The sequence below is a fragment of the Triturus cristatus genome, chromosome 4_2, assembly GCF_964204655.1.
Source record: "Triturus cristatus chromosome 4_2, aTriCri1.1, whole genome shotgun sequence".
In the NCBI taxonomy this organism is placed as follows: Eukaryota; Metazoa; Chordata; class Amphibia; order Caudata; family Salamandridae; genus Triturus; species Triturus cristatus.
In genome coordinates this window covers 95,170,801-95,197,664 of record NC_140586.1, presented here as the reverse complement: position 1 = coordinate 95,197,664, position 26,864 = coordinate 95,170,801, and positions in this window count along the sequence as shown.

The following is a 26,864-nucleotide window of genomic DNA, read 5'->3' as shown; positions in this document are numbered from 1 at the left end:
AATAATAAGGTGAAATGTGTACCCTTAGGCATCTTGGGTGCAGAGATAGAATATTGATGCCAAAATATCAAATTGCATAAATATCAAGTCAAGAATATCGATGGTGTAAGATATCGAGGTACGTTTTTTCGTTGTTATAAATATTGATTTCTGTGTAATGTAGAAATGTCGAATTTGTAAATATCGATGGCAAATATATAGTTGTAAATAATATCGATTTTTTAGTTTAATTTCGTATTAGTTATTTTATATTTTAAAATACTTTTTTATGTTAAAATGTTTGTTTTTTAATTAATTTTTAGGAGTTTATAGGGGATAGGGGTGGGGAGTAATTTAAAAAATGTTGTCTAAAATGTAAATACTTTTCAAATGTTTGTAAAGTTTGAGGAAAGGGATGTTTGGTTTATAGGGGATTAGTGTGGGGAGTAATTTAAAATAATTTATTTAAAATGTATTTTTATTTTGTATTTTCTACGAAATATTCAGTTGCGTCATGTTGGGTTTATAGGGGATAAGGCCCCACCCTAATACCCTATAAACCCAACATCACGCAAATCAGTAATTTAAGAATGTTGGTTGGTTTGTATTATATTTAAAAAGATATATATAAATAATGTTTTTAAAACAATGTAAATTTATAATTTTTTTTAAAAAATTGAATGTTTTTGGGGTGCTAATATTTTGATAAAAATTGTGTAAAATATTTTAGAAATATTTTTTTTATTTAAAAAATATTTTTAACAAATATATACTTTTATAGTTTTAAATTGTAATTTCAAAATATTTTTTTCAAAATATTTTCTGTAAAAACTTTTTTTAAATTGGATAATTTTGAATTTGTACATATTTAAATTTATTTGCAATTTATAATGTAATATTTATATGTTTTTATTTTTGTGAGAAGGTGTGTGTGTCTAATTTATACGTATAATTTTTTACTTAATTATATTTATTAATTTTTTGTTTTATTTTTTATTATTTTATTTTTCTGTGACAAATTAAAAAAAATTGTGTTAAATGTATAAATGTGTTAAAGAAATGTAAATTGAAAAATGTATGCATTTTTTGGTTTAAAAATACTTATTTATCTATATTTGTACATTTTCGGTAGTATTTGTATTTTTTTTATTTTTGGGGAGTTAGGAATAGGACATTTTTGGGTATTTATTATTCAGCATTTTCCCTGAGTTTAGTTGATTTTGGAGTTGGAAAACTAATTGTGTTGGGTTTATTATCCAGCACTTTACATTGAGTTTAGTGGGTTTTGGAGTTGGAATAGTAATTTCTTTGGGTTTACTATCCATCACTTTCCCAGAGTTTAGTTGGTTTTGGAGTTGGAATAGTAAGTTTTTGGGGGTTTATTATCCAGCACTTTCCCTTTGTTTAGTTGGCTTTGGAGTTGGAAAACTAATTGTGTTGGGTTTATTATCCAGAACTTTGCATTGAGTTTAGTGGGTTTTGGAGTTGGAATAGTAATTTCTTTGGGTTTACTATCCATCACTTTCCCAGAGTTTAGTTGGTTTTGGAGTTGGAATAGTAAGTTTTTGGGTGTTTATTATCCAGCACTTTACATTGAGTTTAGTGGGATTTGGAGTTGGAATAGTAATTTCTTTGGGTTTACTATCCAGCACTTTCCCAGAGTTTAGTTGGTTTTGGAGTTGGAATAGTAATTTTTGGGGGTTTATCATCCAGCACTTTCCCTGTGTTTAGTTGGCTTTGGAGTTGGAATAGTAATTTTTGGGGTGTTTATTATCCAGCACTTTCCCTGCATTTAATTGGTTTTGGAGTTGGAATAGCAATTCTTTTTTGGTTTATTATCCAGCACTTTCCCTGAGTTTAGTTGGCTTTGGAGTTGGAATAGTAATTTGTTATGGTTTATTATCCAGCACTTTCCCAGACTTTATTTGGTTTTGGAGTTAGGATTAGTATTTTTTTATTGTATATTATATATTTATTTAGAGTTTATATGTATATTGAAAGAAGAAAGGAGATGTATGGTAGTTTTTATTGTGAACATTTTTTCACAATATTAAAAACATGATTCAGCAATGTTGATGTTATTCAGATTTTATTATGAAGTATAATAATTTTTTAATATACATTTTTCATGTACAATTGCAAAATTAAAAATATATTTTTACATACATATTTTATTTTAACAGTTTTGAAAATTGGTAAATTTTTTTAAGTATAGTAATGTAATAGTAAGGTACATATATTTATAGTTCTTTAATTATAAACAGTTTTTTTTTATTGTTTATAATTTTTTATTACAAAAAGTAAACATTTGTATACATTTCTTTTTATTTGTTTTAATACATTTTATATAATTTTCTGTTTTTTGTAAAATTACATAATATGTATTTTACAAATTTATATTTTGGTATATTATTGTTTAGTATATTGATTTAAAAAAACAACTTTTTTCATTATTGAAATAACACAAAGTAAATTGCAACAACATCATCGTGTACCACTTTTCATCAGACATCGGACCATCCTCCCCGCCAACAGACTAGAGCACATATGCCAGATTATATTTCACAACACCCTCCTTTTGGATACTCGTTATTGGGTCTCCTCCTCTCGGGACAGTTGGGGGGTACAGATATGTCCTCTATGCATGTTCCATTTTTTCCATATTTGTTCCGCATTTCTTCGGGCACCCCCTTCTGTCGTAAACTGATTTTTCTGCCACCATTGCCCAGTCCATGTCTCTCTCCCATTCCACCATAGTGGGCGGTGCTTCCACTCCCAACTTCCTTGCTATGTTACATTTGTCTAATGTAAAACCTAGCATAACTAAGAGATGCTTCTTTCCATTGAGGTCTGTTGGTTCCCATATATTGAGCAGGCATAGTTCTGGTGATTGTTGTAGCTGCTTGCCTGATATTGTTGGCAGTTGTTTCATTATTGTGCTCCAGTATCTCTGAATGAGAGAGCAACCCCAAATAATATGATAGAACGTACCCTCCTCCCCGCATTGTCGTCTACATGAGGCATCCTCCTTGCGTTTCCTTTTCGCCATAGTATTGTAGGAATAATATGTTCTATGAAGGGCTTTAAGTTGTATTAATTTCAGTCTAGAGCTTATGGCGACTTCCCTAGGTGATGCGAGCGCTACTTCCCAGTCCTCATCTTCTAAATCGCCCGAATAAGTCTGCCATTTCTCCCGCAGTTTTTATGAGGGGGTCTGGCATAGCATTTAATAAATTTCGGTAAACCTTTGATATTGCCTCACCATCAATTTGGTCGCATAATAGTCTGTCTTCTAATGGGGTTGATTCTGAAAGAGTTGAGCCAGGCGGGTGAACCGACATTATTGGATGTCTAAATTGTAAATACTGGTAAGTCTCTGATGTCTCCATCTCAAATTCCTCTCCTAACGTCTCAACGGGCTTGATTTTGCCCTTTGCCCACAAGTCCCCCACAGTTGAGATGCCAATCAAGTACCATTTGTCAAAGCCCTGCTGTCCAATCAGTTTTCAAAATATCTGGGCGTCCCACAATGGCGTCATCTGCGTTATTTTATGTTCACATCCCAGCTGCTTTGTTATCTTATGCCAAAGATGGACCGTTGGACCGTTTGTTGTGTTGGCCCTGTTAACACCTGTTATTTGGGATTGGTGTAGAGTGCCCGTTTATAGCCTCTCAGTGCCATCAGAAATGTGTCCATTTGGTGTGCCGGGTCTGTTTGCGGGCCGTATATCCATTGGTTGATTACTGTCAATTGTGTTGCCCAATAATACAACGGATATCTGGGAGGGCTATACCTCCCTCATACCAACTCTTCACAAGCTTGCGAGTGGCTTTTCTTGGGGGTTTTCCCTCCCATAGCAAAGATCTGATTTCGTTGTCAATTTGGGAAACATATGGGGAGAGGAGTTGACCTAACGGCTAGGGCGCTCAACCTCGGACCTGGGGAAATGGGTTCGAGTCTCGGTAATGACGCTGAACATCCTGTGATTCTGGGCAAATCACTTAATCTCCCTGTGCCTAACAAAAAATGAATGTGTGTCCTCATGTAAAATAACTGGTGCTGTGTAAAGCGCTCTGATACCTGATTGGATTCGGGTCAAGTTCGCGCTATATAAAACTCTGAAAAACAAAACAAACAAATATGGTGCCGATTCTGATCCTGGAAAAACCGGGTACGAACCGTCGGTCGGAGCGTTTTCTCCGTCCGACTCGTACCCGGGAAAAAAACATTACAAACATGGAAGTACGATTCGCACGAAAACACCATTTCCGTACGAGTCGTACAAAACACCGACCGACGAAAATATACATACAAATGTGATCCGGGGAAAGCGCCGACGTGACGTCGGGACGCTTTCAGGCAGCGTTTCACGAACCAGGAAGTACGAACCGCACCGACGTCACCCCGCACGGATAAAATTCTCCGCCTGCCAAAAACTGCCGGGAAATCAGGACGACACGCGCAAGGAGCACCTGTACGCGACGGACAGCCATGGACCCGAACCTACGTGTCATCCCAGCCCTCATAGCAGTCCACCTGCTCTACAGGAACCAACGCAGACGCCGCAGAAGGTCAGAACAACACCCAGGGGCAAAGGGGGGGGGGCAGGGGCAGGACACAAAACCCCCACCCACGTCACAAATCATACATGCCCTGGACATACCTGACCTTCATGGCCTGGTCACTTCGAGGGGGTGGGGGCGTGTCCAGCAACGGAAGTGGATGTACACGCGAACCGGCAACACAACAAGTCCGGTACGTACCGTACCCATGCCTTAAGAGCGTGGGTACGAGTCGTACCACGCCCACCCCTACCTCACCCCAATAATGGCAGTACGGCCCGTACCCATGAACCAAAGGCATGGGTACGGGCCGCACCCCCACCTGTGCATGTACGGCGCGTACCAACACCCCAACAGTGCATGTACAGACCGTACCCCCACCCGTGTATGTAGGGACCGTACCCACACCCGCGTACGTATGGAGCGTACCCCCACCCCAACAGTGTATGTACGGACCGTACCCCCATCCATGTATGCATGGAGCGTACCCACACCTGCGTATGTATGGAGCGTACCCCCACCCCAACAGTGTATGTACGGACCGTACCCCCACCCGTGTATGCATGGAGCGTACCCACACCCGCGTACGTATGGAGCGTACCCCCACCCCAACAGTGTATGTATGGACCGTACCCCCACCCGTGTATGCATGGAGCATTCCCACACCCGCGTACGTATGGAGCGTACCCCCACCCGAGTATTAATGGACCGTACCCCCACCCGTGTATGCATGGAGCGTACCCACACCCGCGTACGTATGGAGCGTACCCCCACCCCAACAGTGTATGTAGGGACCGTACCCCCACCCGTGTATGCATGGAGCGTACCCACACCCGCGTACGTATGAAGCGTACCCCCACCCCAACAGTGTATGTACGGACCGTACCCCCACCCGTGTATGCATGGAGCGTACCCACACCCGCGTACGTATGGAGCATACCCCCACCCCAACAGTGTATGTACGGACCATACCCCCACCCGTGTATGCATGGAGCGTACCCACACCCGCGTACGTATGGAGCATACCCCCACCCCAACAGTGTATGTATGGACGGTACCCCCACCCGTGTATGCATGGAGCGTACCCAAACCCACGTACGTATGGAGCGTACCCCCACCCGAGTATGTACGGACCGTACCCCCACCCATGTATGCATGGAGCGTACCCACACCCGCGTATGTATGGAGCGTACCCCCACCCCAACAGTGTATGTACGGACCGTACCCCCACCCGTGTATGCATGGAGCGTACCCACGCCCGCGTACGTATGGAGCGTACCCCCACCCCAACAGTGTATGTACGGACCGTACCCCCACCCGTGTATGCATGGAGCGTTCCCACACCCACGTACGTATGGAGCATACCCCCACCCCAATAGTCTATGTACGGACCGTACCCCCAGCCGTGTATGCATGGAGCGTACCTACACCCGCGTACGTATGGAGCGTACCCCCACCCCAACAGTGTATGTACGGACTGTACCCCCACCCGTGTATGCATGGAGCGTACCCACACCTGCGTACCTATGGAGCGTACCCCCACCCCAACAGTGTATGTACGGACCGTACCCCCACCCGTGTATGTATGGAGCGTACATGGCCAGACACAGGAGGGGTGTGTGCTGAGTCCTCCCAGCAGTGCCCAGACACAGGAGGGGTGTGTGCCTATCACTTCCAGCAGTGCCCAGACACAGGAGGGGTGTGTGCAGAGTCCTCCCAGCAGTGCCCAGACACAGGAGGGGTGGGTGTAGAGTCCCCCCAGCAGTGCCCAGACACAGGAGGGGTGTGTGCAGAGTCCTCCCAGCAGTGCCCAGACACAGGAGGGGTGTGTGCAGAGTCCTCCCAGCAGTGCCCAGACGCAGGAGGGGTGGGTGCAGAGTCCCCCCAGCAGTGCCCAGATGCAGGAGGGGTGTGTGCAGGGTCCTCCCAGCAGTGCCCAGACACAGGAGGGGTGTGTGCAGAGTCCTCCCAGCAGTGCCCAGACACAGGAGGGGTGGGTGTAGAGTTCCCCCAGCAGTGCCCAGACACAGGAGGGGTGTGTGCAGAGTCCTCCCAGCAGTGCCCAGACACAGGAGGGGTGGGTGCCTATCACTTCCAGCAGTGCCCACACACAGGAGGGGTGTGTGCAGAGTCCTCCCAGCAGTGCCCAGACACAGGAGGGGTGGGTGCCTATCACTACCAGCAGTGCCCAGACGCAGGAGGGGTGGGTGCAGAGTCCTCCCAGCAGTGCCCAGACACAGGAGGGGTGGGTGCCTATCACTTCCAGCAGTGCCCAGACACAGGAGGGGTGTGTGCAGAGTCCTCCCAGCAGTGCCCAGACACAGGAGGGGTGGGTGCAGAGTCCTCCCAGCAGTGCCCAGACACAGGAGGGGTGGGTGCAGAGTCCTCCCAGCAGTGCCCAGACATAGGAGGGGTGGGTGCCTATCACTTCCAGCAGTGCCCAGACACAGGAGGGGTGGGTGCAGAGTCCTCCCAGCAGTGCCCAGACACAGGAGGGGCGGGTGCAGAGTCCTCCCAGCAGTGCCCAGACACAGGAGGGGTGGGTGCCTATCACTTCCAGCAGTGCCCAGACACAGGAGGGGTGTGTGCAGAGTCCTCCCAGCAGTGCCCAGACACAGGAGGGGTGTGTGCAGAGTCCTCCCAGCAGTGCCCAGATGCAGGAGGGGTGGGTGCAGAGTCCCCCCAGCTGTGCCCAGACGCAGGAGGGGTGTGTGCAGAGTCCTCCCAGCAGTGCCCAGACACAGGAGGGGTGTGTGCAGAGTCCTCCAAGCAGTGCCCAGACACAGGATGGGTGTGTGCAGAGTCCTCCCAGCAGTGCCCAGACAAAGGAGGGGTGTGTGCAGAGTCCTCCCAGCAGTGCCCAGACACAGGAGGGGTGGGTGCAGAGTCCTCCCAGCAGTGCCCAGACACAGGAGGGGTGGGTGCCTATCACTTCCAGCAGTGCCCAGACACAGGAGAGGTGTGTGCAGAGTCCTCCCAGCAGTGCCCAGATGCAGGAGGGGTGTGTGCAGAGTCCTCCCAGCAGTACCCAGACACAGGAGGGGTGGGTGCCTATCACTTCCAGCAGTGCCCACACACAGGAGGGGTATGTGCAGAGTCCTCCCAGCAGTGCCCAGACACAGGAGGGGTGGGTGCCTATCACTACCAGCAGTGCCCAGACGCAGGAGGGGTGGGTGCAGAGTCCTCCCAGCAGTGCCCAGACACAGGAGGGGTGGGTGCCTATCACTTCCAGCAGTGCCCAGACACAGGAGGGGTGTGTGCAGAGTCCTCCCAGCAGTGCCCAGACACAGGAGGGGTGGGTGCCTATCACTTCCAGCAGTGCCCAGACACGGGAGGGGTGTGTGCAGAGTCCTCCCAGCAGTGCCCAGACACAGGAGGGGTGGGTGCAGAGTCCTCCCAGCAGTGCCCAGACACAGGAGGGGTGGGTGCAGAGTCCTCCCAGCAGTGCCCAGACACAGGAGGGGTGGGTGCCTATCACTTCCAGCAGTGCCCAGACACAGGAGGGGTGGGTGCAGAGTCCTCCCAGCAGTGCCCAGACACAGGAGGGGTGGGTGCAGAGTCCTCCCAGCAGTGCCCAGACACAGGAGGGGTGTGTGCAGAGTCCTCCAGCAGTGCCCAGACACAGGAGGGGTGTGCGCAGAGTCCTCCCAGCAGTGCCCAGACACAGGAGGGGTGGGTGCAGAGGCCCCCAGCAGTGCCCATGGAAAAAAAAGGGTGGAGTACCCACAGATCCAATTGCCACAATTGTCAGTCAGGTGGACAAAGACCCTGCAGTACATGTAACACATGTGTGCGAGGCTGGGAGTACACACATGCATACAGCCTAAAAGGGAACATGTCCACATGAAGTCATGTCAACAGACTACATACACAAGTACAGTGATCACCAAGGATGCCACGAATGATGCAGGTGGAGACATCGCTCTGCATGCATGGCCAAAGTTGAAGGGGTCCGTCACACACCCAGCTAATGTAGACACAGCTCAGCGCAACATATTGGGAACACCCTGCAGGGAAGATGTCAGGGTACACAGAGGAAGGAACACACCTTGGGACAATTTCACCATGCAGTAACTGCTTACATGAACAGAGAAACTTAGCTAACACCTTGTGATGGCACACAGATACCAGGGTACCCCCTATGACCAGCACACTACTACATTTCCCACACACCCAACACATGATCACCACCCAAAATCATGTAGCAGCCCCACCAACAGCAATACCACAAAAGCAGTAGTGTTCTAAGGAAAAAAAGGCTTTATTCAGCATTTTCAAATAAAGTGTGTGTGGATAAAGTTAAATATTTACAAAGCCCATAGGGCAGTCCATGAGTCACAGCTGGATGGGGGACACAGTGGGACGCGTGTCCCCTAGCTTGCCTGCACGGTTCAGACCACCCTGTCTTCCACAGGGGGGGGGGCATCATGTGGGGGGGAAGGACCAGGCACCGCAGGGACAGGAGGGGCAAGGGCAGGCGTTGTGGGTGCAGGGACGGAGGACTCCACCACAGGGGGTGGGGCAGCGCCAAAGGAGGTGGTGAGGATGGCGCTGCACACGTCAGCAAGGTCCCCCAGCGTATCCCCTGCACCCGAAGGAACCACAGACCCCAAGGAGAGGGGGGGGCGGAGGAATGGGTCGCAGCGCCACTGGGGGAGGGTGTGGACAGGGGGGGGCACTCAACTACCCTGACCGGGGACTCCTTTGCCCGCTTGCTGGGTGGTGTCACTGTTGGGCTCAGGGACAGAGCGGCCATGAAGGAATCCTTGCTGGATTCGTGGCCAGGAGAGCTGAGGGGAGTGGATTTGGAGGGTGTGGATTTTGCGGAATGCGGACTCCCACTCTGGCTGCGTGACTTACGTTTGCCCCCCCACCCAGTGGGTGTGCCTACCTCACCCTGTGTGTGCGTGCCAGGAGGTGTGCGCTTGCCCTGCCCTGCTGGTGTGGTGCCTGTGTCTGGTGGTGTGCGTGCATGCTGACGTCTGGGTGTACGTGGGACAGGCATGGGAGTGGGAAGTGTGGATGGGGCAGGGGTAGGGGGTGGGACGTAGCGCTGCAGGAGACCCACTGCTGCAGTCAGTGTCGAGTCGATGGACCTCAGCAAGTTGCGTTGGTCAGACTGCGCGGCTGAAATGCCCTCCAAGTATGCCTCCATCTGGTTAAGCACTTGGCTGTGGCCATGGAGGACATTAAGCGTCGCAGTCTGACCAACCCGCAACTGCCGCAGGATGTCCACAGACTCGGCATTGGTGGCAGCAGTGGAGACAGGGGCAGGGGGTGCGGTGCCTGGCAAGAAGGAGACACGTGCTGACCGAGCACGGCGGGAAGGGACACGAGCAAGTGGGAGGCCGGTGATCGGAATGGAGGGGGCGGGTAGTGATGGAGTGCTGGTGTCAGCTGTGGGACCAGCCTCCGCCCCCTCGGAGTGCTCAGCCTCGGACCCGTCTGCGTCATAGTCGGTGGTGGATTGACTGGACAGGTCCTCCGCTGCACTCCCGTCGGACTCCGTGCCACTCGATGTGCCAGACAACTCTGCACTGATGGCACTGGTGCTCGATCCCTCCTCACGGTCCGTGCCAGTGTCTCCCTCGGTGTCCCCCGACGATGCTGTGAGCAAGGTGAAGAGACAGGAAATAATCAGACACCTGTATACATATGTCACATGAGTCAAATCCACATAGGTCACAGTGCATAGCCTGAAAAGCAACATGAGTAACATCTACAATACAAGGCACATATGTAGGCCCTGCAACACACAGTTGGTTGACCCACCATGCCACTGAACAACTATGGAGAGCATGACACAATAGCAAATAACATGATATGGATTTGGACAGAGGAGCCAGGCACTGGGGACAATCCAGCACAGCATCTGCAGCACACAGCGTTGCCGTAAAAAGGGATGAGCAGGAACCATGTCTGTTAACTGTAGGCACATGCTGCAAAGGCAATACTTAAAAACATGCCCAACATTAATGGGTCACTGCACCTTGAGTGTATGTCCACACAAACATCACACACTGGCCAGACCTAGCAAGGAGACTTCAGGTCTAGACATGTAGGCCTTGCCCGCACCAACCACCCCCTACATGAGACAATTTTTCGAGACACAGGAAGCACTTACATCTCTTAGTCTGGAATAAAAACACATGGCCTGCAAGAAATCCTGATTGGACACAAAATACCCCTGGTGCGCCCGTACAAATGCATCATCTACAAATGGCCATCATCAGATCATTTTACCATTACACACAGGCACTGGCCCCCGTGAGTATGAACAAGGGACATTTGGTCAGCCTGTACAGTGAACACATGTAGCAGAGTTTACGTAGACACAAATGGTGCCAGGGTACAATGGCACAGAGAACAACCTATGCTGGAGACACAGGGATTGTCGAGATTTTTGGATTACACACATGATACCTAGGAAAAGATGCCCCAGGGGACAGTAGTGGCCACACTACTCCACGGTCCTGAATGGTACTGACTGCAACACAAGCCACCATCCCTGCACTCTGCATATCTCACACTCATGCACATCATGTCACAGGCCACAAAATAGGACATGCATGCTGTAAAGCAATACACTTTAGAGACACACTCCTATGTCTGGACTCAGCATCAGTGACAACTGGCATGGACCCCACAAGTACTGAACTGGACAGGGCACAGGCAAGTTCCCAAAACCTGTTACACACCACCCCCACACATGAAGCTGCAAGCATTGGGCACATCGATAAACTGGCAGCCTAGATAACCTTGTGCAAGTGTGACTACACACAGACCAGGGTACACATGCCAAGGAGGGGAAGGGAGGAAGGACAGCACTGCATATGTAAACCCTGGCAGTGTATCCATGCAACTGTGCACTTACAAATGCTGGTGACACACAACAAACACACATGTACCTACCCCCTTCCTGCTGCTGCTTTTCCCGTAAGCGCCTGTCCATGTCAGGGAAGACGACCGCCAGCACACGCTTGTGGATGTGGGTCAGACGACGGCGCCCATGGTTCTTTTGGCTCACAGGTGAGTCCCCCAGCAGGACCCGTGCGATCCTCCGCGTCCAGCACCGGATATCCTGCCAGCGTTTCCTCACCTGGGCTAGGCGCCGCTTCCGACCATCCGTCTGTCTCACGCCACTGACGGCGTCCTTCCAGATCTGCTCCTTGGCACAGGCGCCTACCTGTGAGGGTGAAAAAGTGAGACAACATCAATACACCTGCGACATGTCACAGAGACACATATTAGAACAATTTGGCTGGTTTTAACAGGGCATAGAATGCATCAAACTCATTACACCTGTGTCATAGGGACACTTTCCTCTGTGGAAGGCAAAAAGCACTAGGTGGCATTGTAGAGTACACAGGTGGCATGAGGGGTACGACACAATCAATCATCCAGGCTCACACTGTGCATCACAAGCAACACCAGGATTATGTGCAGCACCTCAAAGCAGTCACATTCCACAGGCCACTGAGGCGCCCTCAGCCGAGTACACAGACACACACAGCCACAGGACAATCACCTGCCATTGACAACTGCAGCTACACACCTCACTCTGCACATGTGCCACTAGACTGGGGGGTGTCACAGGTGTGGGGCTGGCCCATCACCGCAGACACACAGCACTGCTCCCTGCTCACATCAGATGGGCAGGGTATATCCATCCCTCATGCAGCTGGGGTGCTACACTTCACATATGCACTCACCCACATGACAGGGGACTTACACACACACACCAATGTCCAGGGGACAAACACATCTTTTGGACACTCTCAGCACATGTACACTAAACAAACACACATCTGTGGGTACTGCCACCTGTCACACTGGTGGGACCACAGATTCACATGAGGACTGTAGTAACAACATTCCCAGGAGGATTAGACAGGCAGAATGTGTAATGCCACATGCAGTGATTGTCACAGTACACACAATGCAAGTGAGGAGAGCAGACATGCACCACAGCATGCTCTGGCTGGGAGACATTAGGCATTCCCCCACCCGGGACCCACCCTACAGTACATTGCATGTGTGTTACACCTGGACACAATGGCAGAAGTCACAGTCACAAAAAAGGGGCACAGTCTTTGCTAGTGGACTCAGCACTCACCTGAACCCCTGGTCAACCGTACAGCATGGGGTACTGTGGGAGGATCACATCCAGCAGGGCTTGGTTCTCCTCCTGGGTGAAAGGCTGGGCCCTCTCCACAGACCTGGACATGGTGCCAGAGGATTCACGAGCAGCAGCAGTGTAGTTGAATCAAAGGATGTGCAGGCAAGTGCTCTCTCATGGGACCTGGCTGCCTTATATCTACCTTGCTGCCCTGTTTCATTCACAGGAGTACAGAGTGATTGGTCACTCACATTTGCATCCTATGTTTCATCCAATCCCTTTAAACCTACCACAGTCAGTGGCTTTGCTCTTTTTTTTATTGAGCATGATGTCAACTCAACAGCCACTTTGCAACAATGTAGATTCTTTCAAACCGACTTTAGCTGGGCAGCTGATGAAAAAAATTCAAACTTTAAACTCGGTCTCCATGACAACCAGCATGCATGTAGGGCTTTATACTTGTCCCTCATGTGTCCCCTATGTAATTTGGACATTCACACACAGGTACGGTGAGTTCCAGGGCCCTAGGGCACCCCACATGCATAGAAACGGGCCGTACACGCGCATGTACGGGGCGTATCACTATGGGTACGCATACGCGAGCAAAGCCATAGTCATACACCCCGTACACGCGCGTGTATGGGCCGTTTCACTATGGCCTTGCTCGCGTATGCGTACCCATAGTGATACGCCCCGTACACGCGTGTGTATGGGCCGTTTCACTATGGCCTTGCTCGCGTATGCGTACCCATAGTGATACGCCCCGTACACGCGCGTGTACGGGCCGTTTCACTATGGTTTGCTCGCGTATGCGTACCCATAGTGATACGCCCCGTACACACGCGTGTACGGGCCGTTTCACTATGGGTAGGCCTACGGCAGCACTCCCATAGTGCACCCCACATGCATATGCATACTCGAGCAAAGCCATAGTGATACGCCCCGTACATGCGCATGTACGGCCTGTTTCACTATGGCTTTGCTCGCATATGTGTACCCATAGTGATACGCCCTGTACATGCGCGTGTACGGCCCGTTTCACTATGGCTTTGCTCACGTATGCGTACCCATAGTGATACGCCCCATACATGCGCGTGTACGGCCCGTTTCACTATGGCCTTGCTCGCGTATGCGTACCCATAGTGATACGCCCCGTACACGCGCGTGTAAAGGCCGTTTCACTATGGCCTTGCTCGCGTATGCGTACCCATAGTGATACGCCCCATACACGCCCGTGTACGGGCCGTTTCACTATGGCCTTGCTCGCGTATGCGTACCCATAGTGATACGCCCCGTACATGCGCGTGTATGGGCCATTTCACTATGGTTTGCTCGCGTATGCGTACCCATAGTGATACGCCCCGTACACACGCGTGTACGGGCCGTTTCACTATGGGTAGGCCTACGGCAGCACTCCCATAGTGATGGGGAACGTACACACGCCCTCAGAGCTCATGTACGGTGCATTTCACACCTGACAATGGTGACAGGCAGCACACAGACAGGAGTAGAGCTGACATACATGTCCAAGGCTGGACATCAAGGCATTGTCTGTGCAGTACTACATGTGTCAGGCACAGGTGTGTCAGGCTGTAATGTGGCACATTACTCCTGAGTTGTGAAGGCAATAGATGTATGATGAGATGTGTACAGGTGTCATGTGTGATGGTGGAGTATGTGCCAGACATCCCCTTCACTCCTTTGACATGTGTGCATGTAGTACAGAACACTTGTGAAAAGCGTCACTGCCATGGCACAGTCAACAACACACGCAACTGTCCCCTGATGCCAGCTACAGGGGTTTTCACACCTGACATGTGACTACCCGCGTTGCACGATGTGACTATGTCATGTATGTGTCGTGGGTTCCCATGGGCTTGCTGTAGGTGTTTGGTCAAATGCATCTGCAGTTGCTGCAACCAACATGTGTCTGTGTGTAGATGGCCATGGCACAGTGTTACGCATACCACGCCACATGTGGAATCCGACGTAAGGTGTGTGTGTATGCATCGACACGGAGTTTCACAACAAGGACATATCTGCATACTCTCAATGTATGTGGGATCATTCTTGAAATGTAATCCTTAATGGCAAGGTGTGTGGTGTGTCATTTTTCTAGTACATGTGACCTGTGCCTCTAGTGTTCCGCAACCTGTCTGTACAATAAACATCCTTCCTCTGCACATATTTGGTTGTCTGTAACTCCTGTAATGCGTCTGCCTGCTCACTTACACTATATTTGAAAAGACACAAGGGTACCCAGAAGAGGTAATCAAGGACCTTGGGTAATTATGTTTTTTTAACAAGAAACAGTGGTCCTTAGAAAAAGGGAAGGTACATTTGGGATAAATATAGTCCGGAATCGAAACTATATTGTGGGATGTCCAGCCGGACAAACCTATTTATTTCTACAATGTAATAATCACACGTACAGTATACATACTATTGTGGGACACAGTCCTGTATCCTTTTGGGGGAAAAAAACAGACAATACATGTAAAACAATTACATACAAGGGGGCATTTCAGGCAAGACGGAGAGAGCTACTATGCAAATCCAATGTTTTGAAGCTTTTTTGTAACAGCACATGCACTTTTTTAATACAATGGCTTAATGTGCACGTTGTTAACTTAGGTCGACGACGTTTCGATCCTGTCTTAGAATACTAGGATCATCATCAGGACAAATTAAAGTAGCTGGCCTGAACATAAGAAATTGCCCACTGGAAGCGGGAAGTGGTTCAGGGGAGGCGAGGTACCGAGACCGCGTGAACAGCTAACATTAGCTGAGCACCACCAAGGGTACAACCAGGGGAGTAGACCTGTATGAGTAACAGTTGGGAGTACTTGTCAAGGTACGTAATACAGGGAAAACTCGCTGGCAATGCAGGAGAGCGTAGCCACACCGGGGAAAGCGGTGCCGAAGAGAAAATCTAAATGAATGGACGGCACGGAGGCAAGGCAACAGGGCTATACCGGGCAGGGAGTTCCTGTGCGGGGAAAGGAATTCCACCGGTTTGTTCAAGGCAGGGTGACAATGCACTTAGATCTGCCTGGGACCTCCAGCAACAATGAGACGGAGTGACCTAAGCTAGTTTTATGGCATGGCATTATGAGGTTGAGAATAAACGTTTGGAGCTGTCTCTTGGTAGGAGTGTCACATGGGTGCCATACGTGTCCAGGGCATATTGCACAGACCTGACTCTGTATGTAGCATATGTGTATTGCCTGTTGACCATGTGCTGAGTACATTGACATTGGTGGTGTACTGTACTCACTCTTCCTTGTCCCTTCTAATTCACTGCAGGGCTCCGCCTCTCCCTCGAGCAATTCCGGACTTGGCTGACATGCGTGAAAATGACTGTATACGCCGCTACAGCTTCCCCCAACGTTTGATTGAGGACTTGGCGACACGGCTGGCAGCACACCTCCAACCGCTACACAGGTATCCTGGTGCACTGACACCCAAGGTGAAGGTGATGGCAGCCCTACATTTCTTGGCCACGGGTACCTTTCAACATACCATTGCCCATGTGGGTGGGATGTCCCAAACCATGTTGAGCCGTGCTCTGCATGATTTTTTAGAGGCCATGTTGGAGCACCTTGATGAGTTCATTAAATTCCCAACTCCTGAGCAGTTGACAGCTGTCAAGCGTGAGTTCTATGCCCTGGGAGGGATGCCCCATGTCATTGGGTCCATAGATGGAACACATGTGGCTTTGGTACCACCACAGGCACAGGCGGTAGCCTTCCGTAACCGCAAGCATTACCACTCCATTAATGCCCTTGCGGTGTGTCTTGCCAACATGGTGATTTCACATGTCTGTGCTCGTTTTCCAGGATCAGCACACGATGTGTACATCATGAGGCGTAGCAGGGTGCCTGAAATGATGCTGCAGCTGCGCAACGAACGAGCATGCATTGTTGGTGGGTATACTCTGCCAGTCCTGTATTTAACGTCATCTTCCTGTCTTACTGCTTCTCTGACCCACTCTTGTCCATGATGTTTCCATGTAGGGGACGCTGGCTATCCCAACATGCCATGGCTGATCACGCCTCTCCGCAACCCCAGAACGGCTGCCGATCACCGCTACAACAACGCCCATGGGAGGACCAAGCGAGTGATAGAGAGGACATTTGGCCTCCTGAAGAGCCGATTCCGTTGCCTCCACAAGACCGGTGGCGCACTCCCATATGCACCGGTGAAGGTCTGCAAGATATTCCTCGTGTGCTGCATGCTGCACAACATGGCAGTGGAGAAAGCTGTGCCACTCATCCTGGATCCAGATGAGCAGGACCATCCACCTGTGGAGGATGAAGGGCTTGGGCACGAGGCAAGTGATGTGGAGGAGGAGGAGGCGGCGGAGGACATGCGGAGTCGGCTCATACGCGACTTCTTTGCTTAGTGGTGAGTTCCAGTGTCTGAGTGTGCATGCATTGGGCCGTGTGTGGCATGTGTTGCAATGTGTGTGTCCATCTGCATGTCTTCCAAGTGAGTCAGAGGTGTGTTTGGATGTGTCTCTTGAGTGATGGTGCAATAGAAGAATGTCTTTCCTGAGTCATCATTGTCACCTAGCATGTTGACAACCTAATACGTGTCGAGTACATGCACATGCATGGGGATGTACTTCTTTTGGCTGACTTCTGTTGTGACTCCCATCCACAGGTACTTGCGCATGCTGTCTGCTGGTGGCATTGTTGTGCTCCTGCTATTCCTCATGATCACAGCAACATGTGCTGAATCAGCGTTACATGCACGGACAAGTTCGAAAATCTCCTTCGGGTAAGGGATGCAGCACGGCTTTTTGGGAGTGGTATTTGTTTTGAATGTGTGTGCACTGCTCCTGTTCATGTTTGGTTACTTGGCATACATGTAGAATCACCATGGGGCACATGACCTGGAGCAGAATTCACCTGAATTGATGGTCAGACTTGGTGACAGTCATCTGTAATGGGATTGTGATGGAGCCATCAATGTGTGTGACACTGGCCTCGGAAACATACGGGTTGCACCGGGTTGACATGGTGTGTGAATTCCCCATTAGGGGCTCAATGGTGTATAGCAGGCTCTCCGTGAGCAGCAGGGGGTGTTTAGCTGTCACCCGTCACTTGTGTGCCAGTGCCATGGATTTCCAGCATCTGTGGTGCTAAGGGGGGTGCCAGTGTTGGTCCCACGTCTTCATCCACATGACCTGTGTATGTGTAGACAGAGTTGCATTAGCATTCCGACACACATGACTAATAAAGGTGTCCCTCTGCCTCCAAGGTGCCTCATCTCTGTCAATGGTGGTCTGTTGCCAATGTGCATGCGGCATGTCTGGCATTGTTCTCAGAGATGGTGCATATGAGTCTATGTGTAGAGTAGCAAGATGCAAGCTGTTTGTCAGGGATTAGATTCTGTATTGTGCATGATGTCCATGGCTGTGTAGGTTTTGTGGCCTGTCAGTCTCCACGACGGCCACTGTGACGCAGGTGAATCCATTGTGTGTGTGTGTGCCATGTTGAACCAGACATTCCTTCCTTGACATGCACCTTTTGCATGGTTCCTTCCTGAGATCCTTGTCTTTGTGTGCTACTTGTGGCATTGTTTCCTTGACATGGCGCATGCTGCTGCAGGCCCTGCTGCAAGGGCACCCAGTGTCCACGCAAACGAGCTGGTGTCCATCATGGATTGCTTGCTGACATGTGCTATGCTGATCAGCAGCATCTGTGTCTCATGCGGCAGCACACTCTGCATTATGCACAAGATCCCCAGTTCCATCCACCTCAAGGCAAGAGGGAGACCATCCCCCAGGTCAACTATGACATCCGTGTCTACTCCTACCCTGCACTCTACGGACATGTGCGTTAGAAATCCCATGATACTTGTCCACATCCAGGGTGCATCTGCACAGCTCTGCTACTACATCCGGCGACCAGGCCACATCAACGTCAAACAGAGATGGGGGAGTGGATCACTGCCAGCTGCAGGATGACCTTCTCAATCCACGCACACCCTCAGGATGCAGCCCACACCCACAACACAACCTTGTGGCACTGTGATCCAACACCCTATTGTGCCATCTCCATGCATCCAACCTTGGCTGGCCCACCATTCGCCACATCCACCTGACTCAAGCATGCAGGACATGGTTCTGCCACGTGTCTACACATACCTGGGACTCCCACCCCAGGACACTCCACATGATCCCTGACCTCTGCGCATGACTGTTGCTCTTCTAAATAGGTCTGTGGGCACAGTTGTGCGGGCACCCCCTCAGCTGGTTGGGCCCATCACGGGTGAGTATGGTGCTCCATGTCTGTCTTGGATGGTACGTTGTGACCCATGTGTGTCCTGTGCCAGACTCAGACCCCAGGGTATGGTGGTTCGGAGTTAATTCAGAAATCAGGCATGGTTTGACTTTACAACACACACATGTAGTGGAATAATGCAAAATGAAGGCATCATCTTGTGATTGTGATGAATTTTATTAGTGCTCGGGTATGTGTTTGGGGGGGTGACAAGAGGTGCTTGGCGGGAGTGTAGAATCCAAAGTTCACAGGGGGAGTTGGTGTCCTTGCTATTGACAGTCATCAGAGTCTGTGCCACAGTCTTTGTCAACATTGGTCAGACAGTGACCAGCAAGGCCATGTGGCAGAAAATGTCCTTTGCTGCTGTGCTGCTGTTGGGCCATAGGGCCAGGTGCCAGGCCAGGTGACCTGTGAGATGGTGATATTCCGCTGACCCTCACGTTTTCTTGCGTGGACGACCCACCTTCCTGCGGGGACCCTCAGACGCCTGGCTTGACGGTGCAAGGGACGCTCCGTCAGATGATTCCTCCTCCTCCTCCCTCCCTGGGGCTGGTGCTGCTCTACGCCTGCTGGCACAGGGAGGGTTTGCCAGGCTTTGGGCGATCTGACGGAGGGATTGGCTCAGGTCCCTCTGCACCGCCAAGTGCTCTGCATGTCTTGCCTCCATCCTGGCATGATGCTCAACCTGCAGGGCCTTCATCTCATTGAGGGTCTCCACTACCTGGGCGATGCCTCTGGAGTCACGCCGGTATGCGTCCAGGATGGTTCGGACGTGTGCCATAGCCAGGTCCTGAGCCAACTGGGCAGGTTCGGGCCTCTGCCGTCCTCCACTCCCACCACCCCTGCCCACTTGCGCCTGGCCTGCCGTTGTGGGCACATCGAGTCTCCGGGACCCCTGAGGGATGGCATTTGCGGGGTCGCCTGCCTCCTCCTGGGTGCCCGAAGAACCTTGTCCCTCCTGGACAGACTGGCTGTGTTGTTGTGTGCGGGCAGGGCTCCTGGGTGTCTCCTGGGATGTGGCAGGAATGGGGGTGGTGGTTGGCACAGTTGTACCTGACGCAGGTGCTGCAGGTGGTTGGACACCAGAGGGGCCAGGTTGGTCTGGGTCATCCACGGAGTGGTGAGAGTCGTCGCTGGCGTTGGGGTCCTCTTCACGCAGAGCCTGGTCCTGTGAGTCTTCCCCCCCAGTGTTGGGGGGAGATCGATGACGTTGACCTGTGTGTGAGAGAGACAGTGTTAATTGTGTCACATGCGACATCCATGTTTCATTATTTTTTGATTTGGCACAGTTCCTCTGGGTGGTTGGATTTGGCTAGCATTCCTCACACAGTGCACTTGTGCATGGGTATGTCCCTTGGCCACAGCTTTCGACACTTTACCTATGTGTGACACAATCTTAGTTGATGCATATTTTGTCAACGCAGTCAGCAGTGTAGTGAGCGGGCGTAGCAAGCCATGCAGAGCCGCCTTACGTGTTGCACTGTACGTGGCCAAATGGTGTTTTTTCCATGCTATTTGAGAATGCAGGTAGGAATCTTAACAATTTGTGACAGGGTTCTGACGAACACAGTGGGTAGGTATACTGGGTGTATGGTTCTGTTTGTGCCTGCAGCACGGATGTACTCGTGCACAGATTGACACATGGCCTAGTGGTTATCAAAGGTTGAAGGGGGGGTTAAGGCACTGCCAAACCTTGTCTACATGCACACAGTACACCTGCTGACGAGCGGACATGGCCACACCACCCAAGGGTGATTTGGTCTCCCTCTGTCTCCCTTACTCCCTCCCTCTGTCAGCCTCCTCCCACTGTCCGTCTCCCTCTATCTCCCTTTCTCCCTCCCTCTATCAGCCTCCTCCCTCTGTCCGTCTCCCTTTACACCCTCCCTCTGTCAGCCTCCTCCCTCTGTCCGTCTCCCTTTCTCCCTCCCTCTGTCAGCCTCCTCCCTCTGTCCGTCTCCCTTTCTCCCTCCCTCTGTCAGCCTCCTCCCTCCCTCTGTCTGTCTCCCTGTGTCCACCTCTGTCTCTGTCCCTCTCTCTGCCCCTCTCCCTCCCTCTGTGTGTCACCCTCTGTCACCTCAGCCCAGCTTCCTGGGCACACAGAGTTTTCAGGTCTTGCAAAGGCCATTGGCTTGTTCATGTGGGTTTGTTTCATCTCTGCGGGCACCCATTGGGCGGAGTGTGTGAGTCTGCACTGCTGCTGTGGCGGTGTGTGCTGACAGTCTTTCAGTGTGCTGCGTCTTCATTGGCTGCTGTTATGTGCAAATTGTGCCTTCATACCCATGTCGTCCTGCAACGCGGCCACCATTAGCAGGCAAAACAGTACTGTGTGGGGACACACTGTTGGTATGGCTGTGCCCTAAGCCATATGGGCTGAGGGCATTGTTGTGTGCTTCAGAGTTGCTCTATGTTAGTTTTGAGGCCCACCCTCCCGGCATCGGGGACATCCTGTCTTGTGTTTGTGTTTTGTGTGGCCTGTGACTTGGCCTGGCCTTGCTTGGGGCATGGTGCATGGAGGCGCTAGTGGCGTGTGTGTGTTTTTGGAGTGTGGTTGTGTCCGGTGCTGGCTTTGTGGGGGTTGCGTGCATGATTGGTATTTGGGTTGTATATGGCGTTCCCCCCATGTGAGGTGAGTTGTTTGTGTACTCACCAGGCTCTCGGTCTCCTTCTAGTCCGTCACATGCCAACGGCTCCAGCGTGGTCATCACCTTCTCCTCCCAGGGATGGTAGTGTACCGGTCTGCGGGATGGCCCTCCTCCAGTGATGTTGGCCTGGTTGTGCTCGTCCATCATTTTGCGGCAGACCGTCCTCCGCAGATCCGTACCACCTGGCTTGGCACTCATGCCTGGTCCTTCTGGTGGACCCAACAGCATTCACGGAATTGACTATCCTCTCCCACATGGCAGTTTTTTCTGATATGCTGGTCCGTCTGATCAATGTTCCGAAGAGCTGTGGCTCGACTGATTTCGTCGACAAGGGACTCCAGCTCGTCCTTTGTGAACTTTGGATTCTTTTTGGTGGGCATGGTGTGGGTGTGGATGGGTGTGGGGGTGGGGGTGTGGATGGGTGTGGGTGTGGATGGTTGTGGGTGTGCAGGTGTGTGTGTGTGAATGTGATGAGGGTGTGTTTGTGATGGTGGTTGTGTGAAGGAGTGCAAGTGTAAGGTGTATTGATGGTTGAAGTATGGTGCAGTGCGTTGTCTCTGGGGTCTGGCAGCAGTGGATCTGTTGCAAAGGATCATGGTTTGTGTGTGTTGGGCCTTTTTATTGGTCCATTTGTGGGTGTGGCTGTGTTTGAACTTTGGGTGGGTGTGTTATAAGGAGTGGTAGTGGTTTGGCCCTCTGTTTCTCTGTTTGTCAGTTGCAGGTCAGTGTATAGGATGTATTTGGCCTTGTTGGATATGTTTTGTGGTGTTGTGTGCCTCGGATTGACTGTCCTTGTGTTTTTTTGGTTAGTTCTGGTTCAGTAGGAGTGTTATTGGCATCTGTACGGTGCGTACATGGGCCATGTTGTTGTACAGTGCTGTCCTTTGCTATGGCTTAGTACGACTCGTACATGCCCGATGTTGGGTGAGGGTGCTGGTGTGTGGGCCTGGGGTAGGGTGCGTACGAACACGGGTGGGGTGGGGGTTCGGTCCGTACATACACTGGTGGGGTGGGGGTACGGTCCGTACATACACGGGTGGGGGGTACGGTCCGTACATACATGGGTGGGGGGTACGGTCCGTACATACACTGGTGGGGTGTTGGTATGCTCCATTCATACACGGGTGGGGGTACGGTCCGTACATGCACGGGTGGGGGGTACGGTCCATACATACACGGGTGGGGGTACGGTCCGTACATACATGGGTGGGGTGGGGTGGGGTACAGTCCGTACATACACTGGTGGGGTGGGGGTACGGTCCGTACATACACGGGTGGGGGTACGGTCCGTTCATACACGGGTGAGGGTACGGTCCGTACATACACTGGTGGGGTGGGGGTACGGTCCGTACATACACGGGTGGGGGGTACGGTCCGTACATACACTGGTGTGGTGGGGGTACGCTCCATTCATACACGGGTGGGGGTACGGTCCGTACGTACACGGGTGGGGTGGGGGTACGGTCTGTACATACACTGGTGGGGTGGGGGTGCGGTCCGTACATACACGGGTGGGGGGTACGGTCCGTACATACACTGGTGGGGTGGGGGTACACTCCATTCATACACGGGTGGGGGTACGGTCTGTTCGTACACGGGTGGGTGGGGGTACGGTCCGTACATACACTGGTGGGGTGGGGGTTCGGTCCGTACATACACGGGTGGGGGGTACGGTCCATACATACACTGGTGGGGTGGGGGTACGCTCCATTCATACACGGGTGGGGGTACGGTCCGTACGTGCACGGGTGGGGTGGGGGTACGGTCCGTACATACACTGGTGGGGTGGGGGTACGGTCCGTACATACACGGGTGGGGGGTACGGTCCGTACGTACACGGGTGGGGTGGGGGTACGGTCCGTACATACACTGGTGGGGTGGGGGTACGGTCCGTACATACACTGGTGGGGTGTTGGTACGCTCCATTCATACACGGGTGGGGGTACGGTCCGTACATGCACGGCTGGGGTGGGGGTTCGGTCCGTACATACACTGGTGGGGTGGGGGTACGGTCCGTACATACACGGGTGGGGGGTACGGTCCGTACATACACGGGTGGGGTGGGGGTACGGTCCGTACATACACTGGTGGGGTGGGGGTTCGGTCCGTACATGCACGGGTGCGGTGGGGGTTCGGCGCATACATCCGCGGCCGGGGGGCATTTTGCGCGTACATGCGGGGTCTGTGGTGGGGTGTTCGGCGCGTATGCGGACACGTGTCTCCATGCTTGCTGTGGGAGTTCGGTCCGTATGGTGTTTTTTGCATACAGTTGTAAAATCTAAAGGACGGGAGTGATCGTACTAGTGCGGTCGGACTTCATTTTTCCGAATCGTACGGTAAATCGTCCGGGGATGTGTCGGACACATTTTCCGACCCGAGGACGTGTGGGGGAGTTTTCCGGATGTGATTCGTATGGAGTTTTTCCCATGCGAATCGTACTGGGCAGTTTGTACGGTACTTGTGCGACTCGTACGTAAACAAATACGGATGCGAGTCGTACGGTATTTTTGTTTACCGGATCAGAATCGGCACCTAAGTGTCTGCTATGGGGATTGGTGTGTTTTGTAGGACGCACAGAAAACTAGAAAGTGCCATAATTTAAAAAAGTGACATACAAAGGGTATACCCAAAATAGTCTCTGGGACCTGGGTGTGAAGCAGTACGTAAGGACAGTGGTCCCAGAAAATCATAATGCATTTTAAGAGATCAAAGAAACTATACAAAAACAAAACATAAACCACAAGGTATTGGTTATAATGTGTTTTAATTCACATTGGGCATCACTCTCTTAATGACCAAATTCATGTTGTTACAAATATCAATGTCCCTAGACCGGAACATGGTGAGGGGAAAGAAGGGAAGGTGGGTAATGGTGTTTCGTGAGGATAGGGAAGTGATTAGAAAAGGTAGTGTCAATCAAAAACAGTACATTAATTCAGACATATAAGGCTCTACCATCAAGCCTATGAGTCTCAATCTTAACAGAATTAATAAGCAGCCATGGACACAACAGTAACAAAGCATGAAATGTCTATTGGCTATGCTGGCTTTGGGGTAAAATGTCGACGTTTCGACCCCTAGATACTGTAGGCAGTTTAATCCCTTACGTCAGGGTCTTCATCGGTACAAGGTGCGGGGGTGAGGGAGGAGCGAGATCTAGGGATGGACATGGAAAAACTATATTTAGCTAGAGGCATCAAAGCAAAGATCAATGCATAAAAAGATGGCTTGGAACTAAAACGTCATTATTACCAACGGGCTTCTGCACACTGGCTAGAGGCTGGAATGGGCGCGTAGGCTCCTATGGCGGAGAAGTGAAGGAAACACCTATAGGGAAAAAGGTGCAGGGTAGTATGGAGCCAGGTAGGCTTAGAAAGTACATGTTAAAATAGGTTATGGGGCAACAATGAAGGTGAAAAAGCGCTAGGGTAATGTGTTGTCCGAAGGTTCAGGAATTAACACCATCAATGGTTAAATTAGAGGAGAAAGTTCGGTTGAGAACCTTACAGCGCGAAACCCAAAGGTGACAAGGACATGCAACAGTGCAACAGGAGCAGGCTGCCCACCATGCCCGCATGGAGGCAAAGTGGGATGCCCTTACTGCGGTGCATCGGGACATACTCCAATGCCTCCGCCAGATCAACACAAACCTGTCCACACCAACCTGTGTGGCCACAACATCTGTTGCAACACCATCTGCCAGCGCCACAGGGAGGGAAGAGGACTCTGGTGGAGAGTCCCCTGCACCGCAGAGGCCTGCACCTGAGGATCCCCCGCTCAGGAAGAAGAGGGGTCGTCCGAAGAAGGACATGTGAGAGGCAGATGTCCCAGCACATCCCCCAGGGCCTCTAAACCTGTTCTGGACAATGCTCTTTGTGCGCAACCCGTTCACCTTATTCCAACGCACACAACTCGCCCACAAGACATGGAGAGTTCATGTTGGGCCAATGTAGCAGATGACTGTGGACTTTACTCTGGACATTTCATCTACCAGCACTTCCAACTCTAATGTGAACTTTGGATTCCAAAACCAATGTACAGCACCCACCATCCTGTGCACTTTCCTCACACATGTTCGAAAATAAACTCACCAGTACACCATACTTGCCTCTGTTGTGATTCCAACTTGCCATGTGTCATGGAGATGTTGATCTGCTACACAACACAGTGCATGCCAAATACTGCAACAATGTGACCAACGTTAGGTGTGTCAAGGTGATGTGACACATGTGAGGGAGACACACCACTATGACAACACAACACATACTCACCATGGCCATGTTACTCATCCCACACAATGATGTTGACCTGAAACACATAGGTATGCACAAACACAACACCTATCCACAGTCAGTGGTAACAAGTCCACAGGTGAGGTAAGCAAATGTCACTCAGATATGGGAAGACAGAAAACGCACCTAACAAAGCATAGCACAGGTTCATTACACATCAGCAACATGTTTATTCAAAAATAGTTGCAAGGCAATTGTACGTTACGGTGAACACACGGTCACAGAGTGTCTGAGAATTGGAGGGGTGTGTGGCACATCACTTGATGTCAATTGACTACTCCCACACTGGTGTCGGATTCTGGGTGTTGGGGGTCAGTGTTGAACAAACAACAGGCAAATTACCCTGTGAAGGACAGACACAAGACACAGTCAAAAGCACAGAAGAACACGAGATAAATGCAATACACATGCACAAAACATGTCACAAGAAACCTACACAAAAACAAGTTAGCAGTACTACCCTAGTGTGGAGTACACACCACCTGAATGGACACATCACTGCACGCATCCAGTCAAGTGGCACACAGACACACTCATATAGCAACAGAGCAGCTACAACACATTCCAGGCTAACTCCATACATTGACATATCAACCCTGGAACCTCACATTCAGGTGAAGAAGTTGTTGATGAGCTGTGAGCGGACGTCACCCTCATCCTCATCATCACTGGCATCTTGGCCCAGGCCGGGATCCTCCACAGGTGCCGGAGGTTGGTCATCGTCATCCTGGATGAGAGGCACCTTCTTCCGTGCTGCCATGTTGCGTAGCATGCAGCATACAAGGAAAATTTTGCACAGCTTTGCAGGTTCATATGGGAGGGCCCCTCCGGTCTTGTCCCGGCAGCGAAAGCGGCTTTTTAGGAGGCTGAATGTCCGCTCAATAACCCTCCTGCTCCGACCATGTGCCTCATTGTAGCACATCTCGGCTGGTGTCACAGGGTTCCTGAGGGGTGTCAGCAACCACGCCATGTTGGGGTA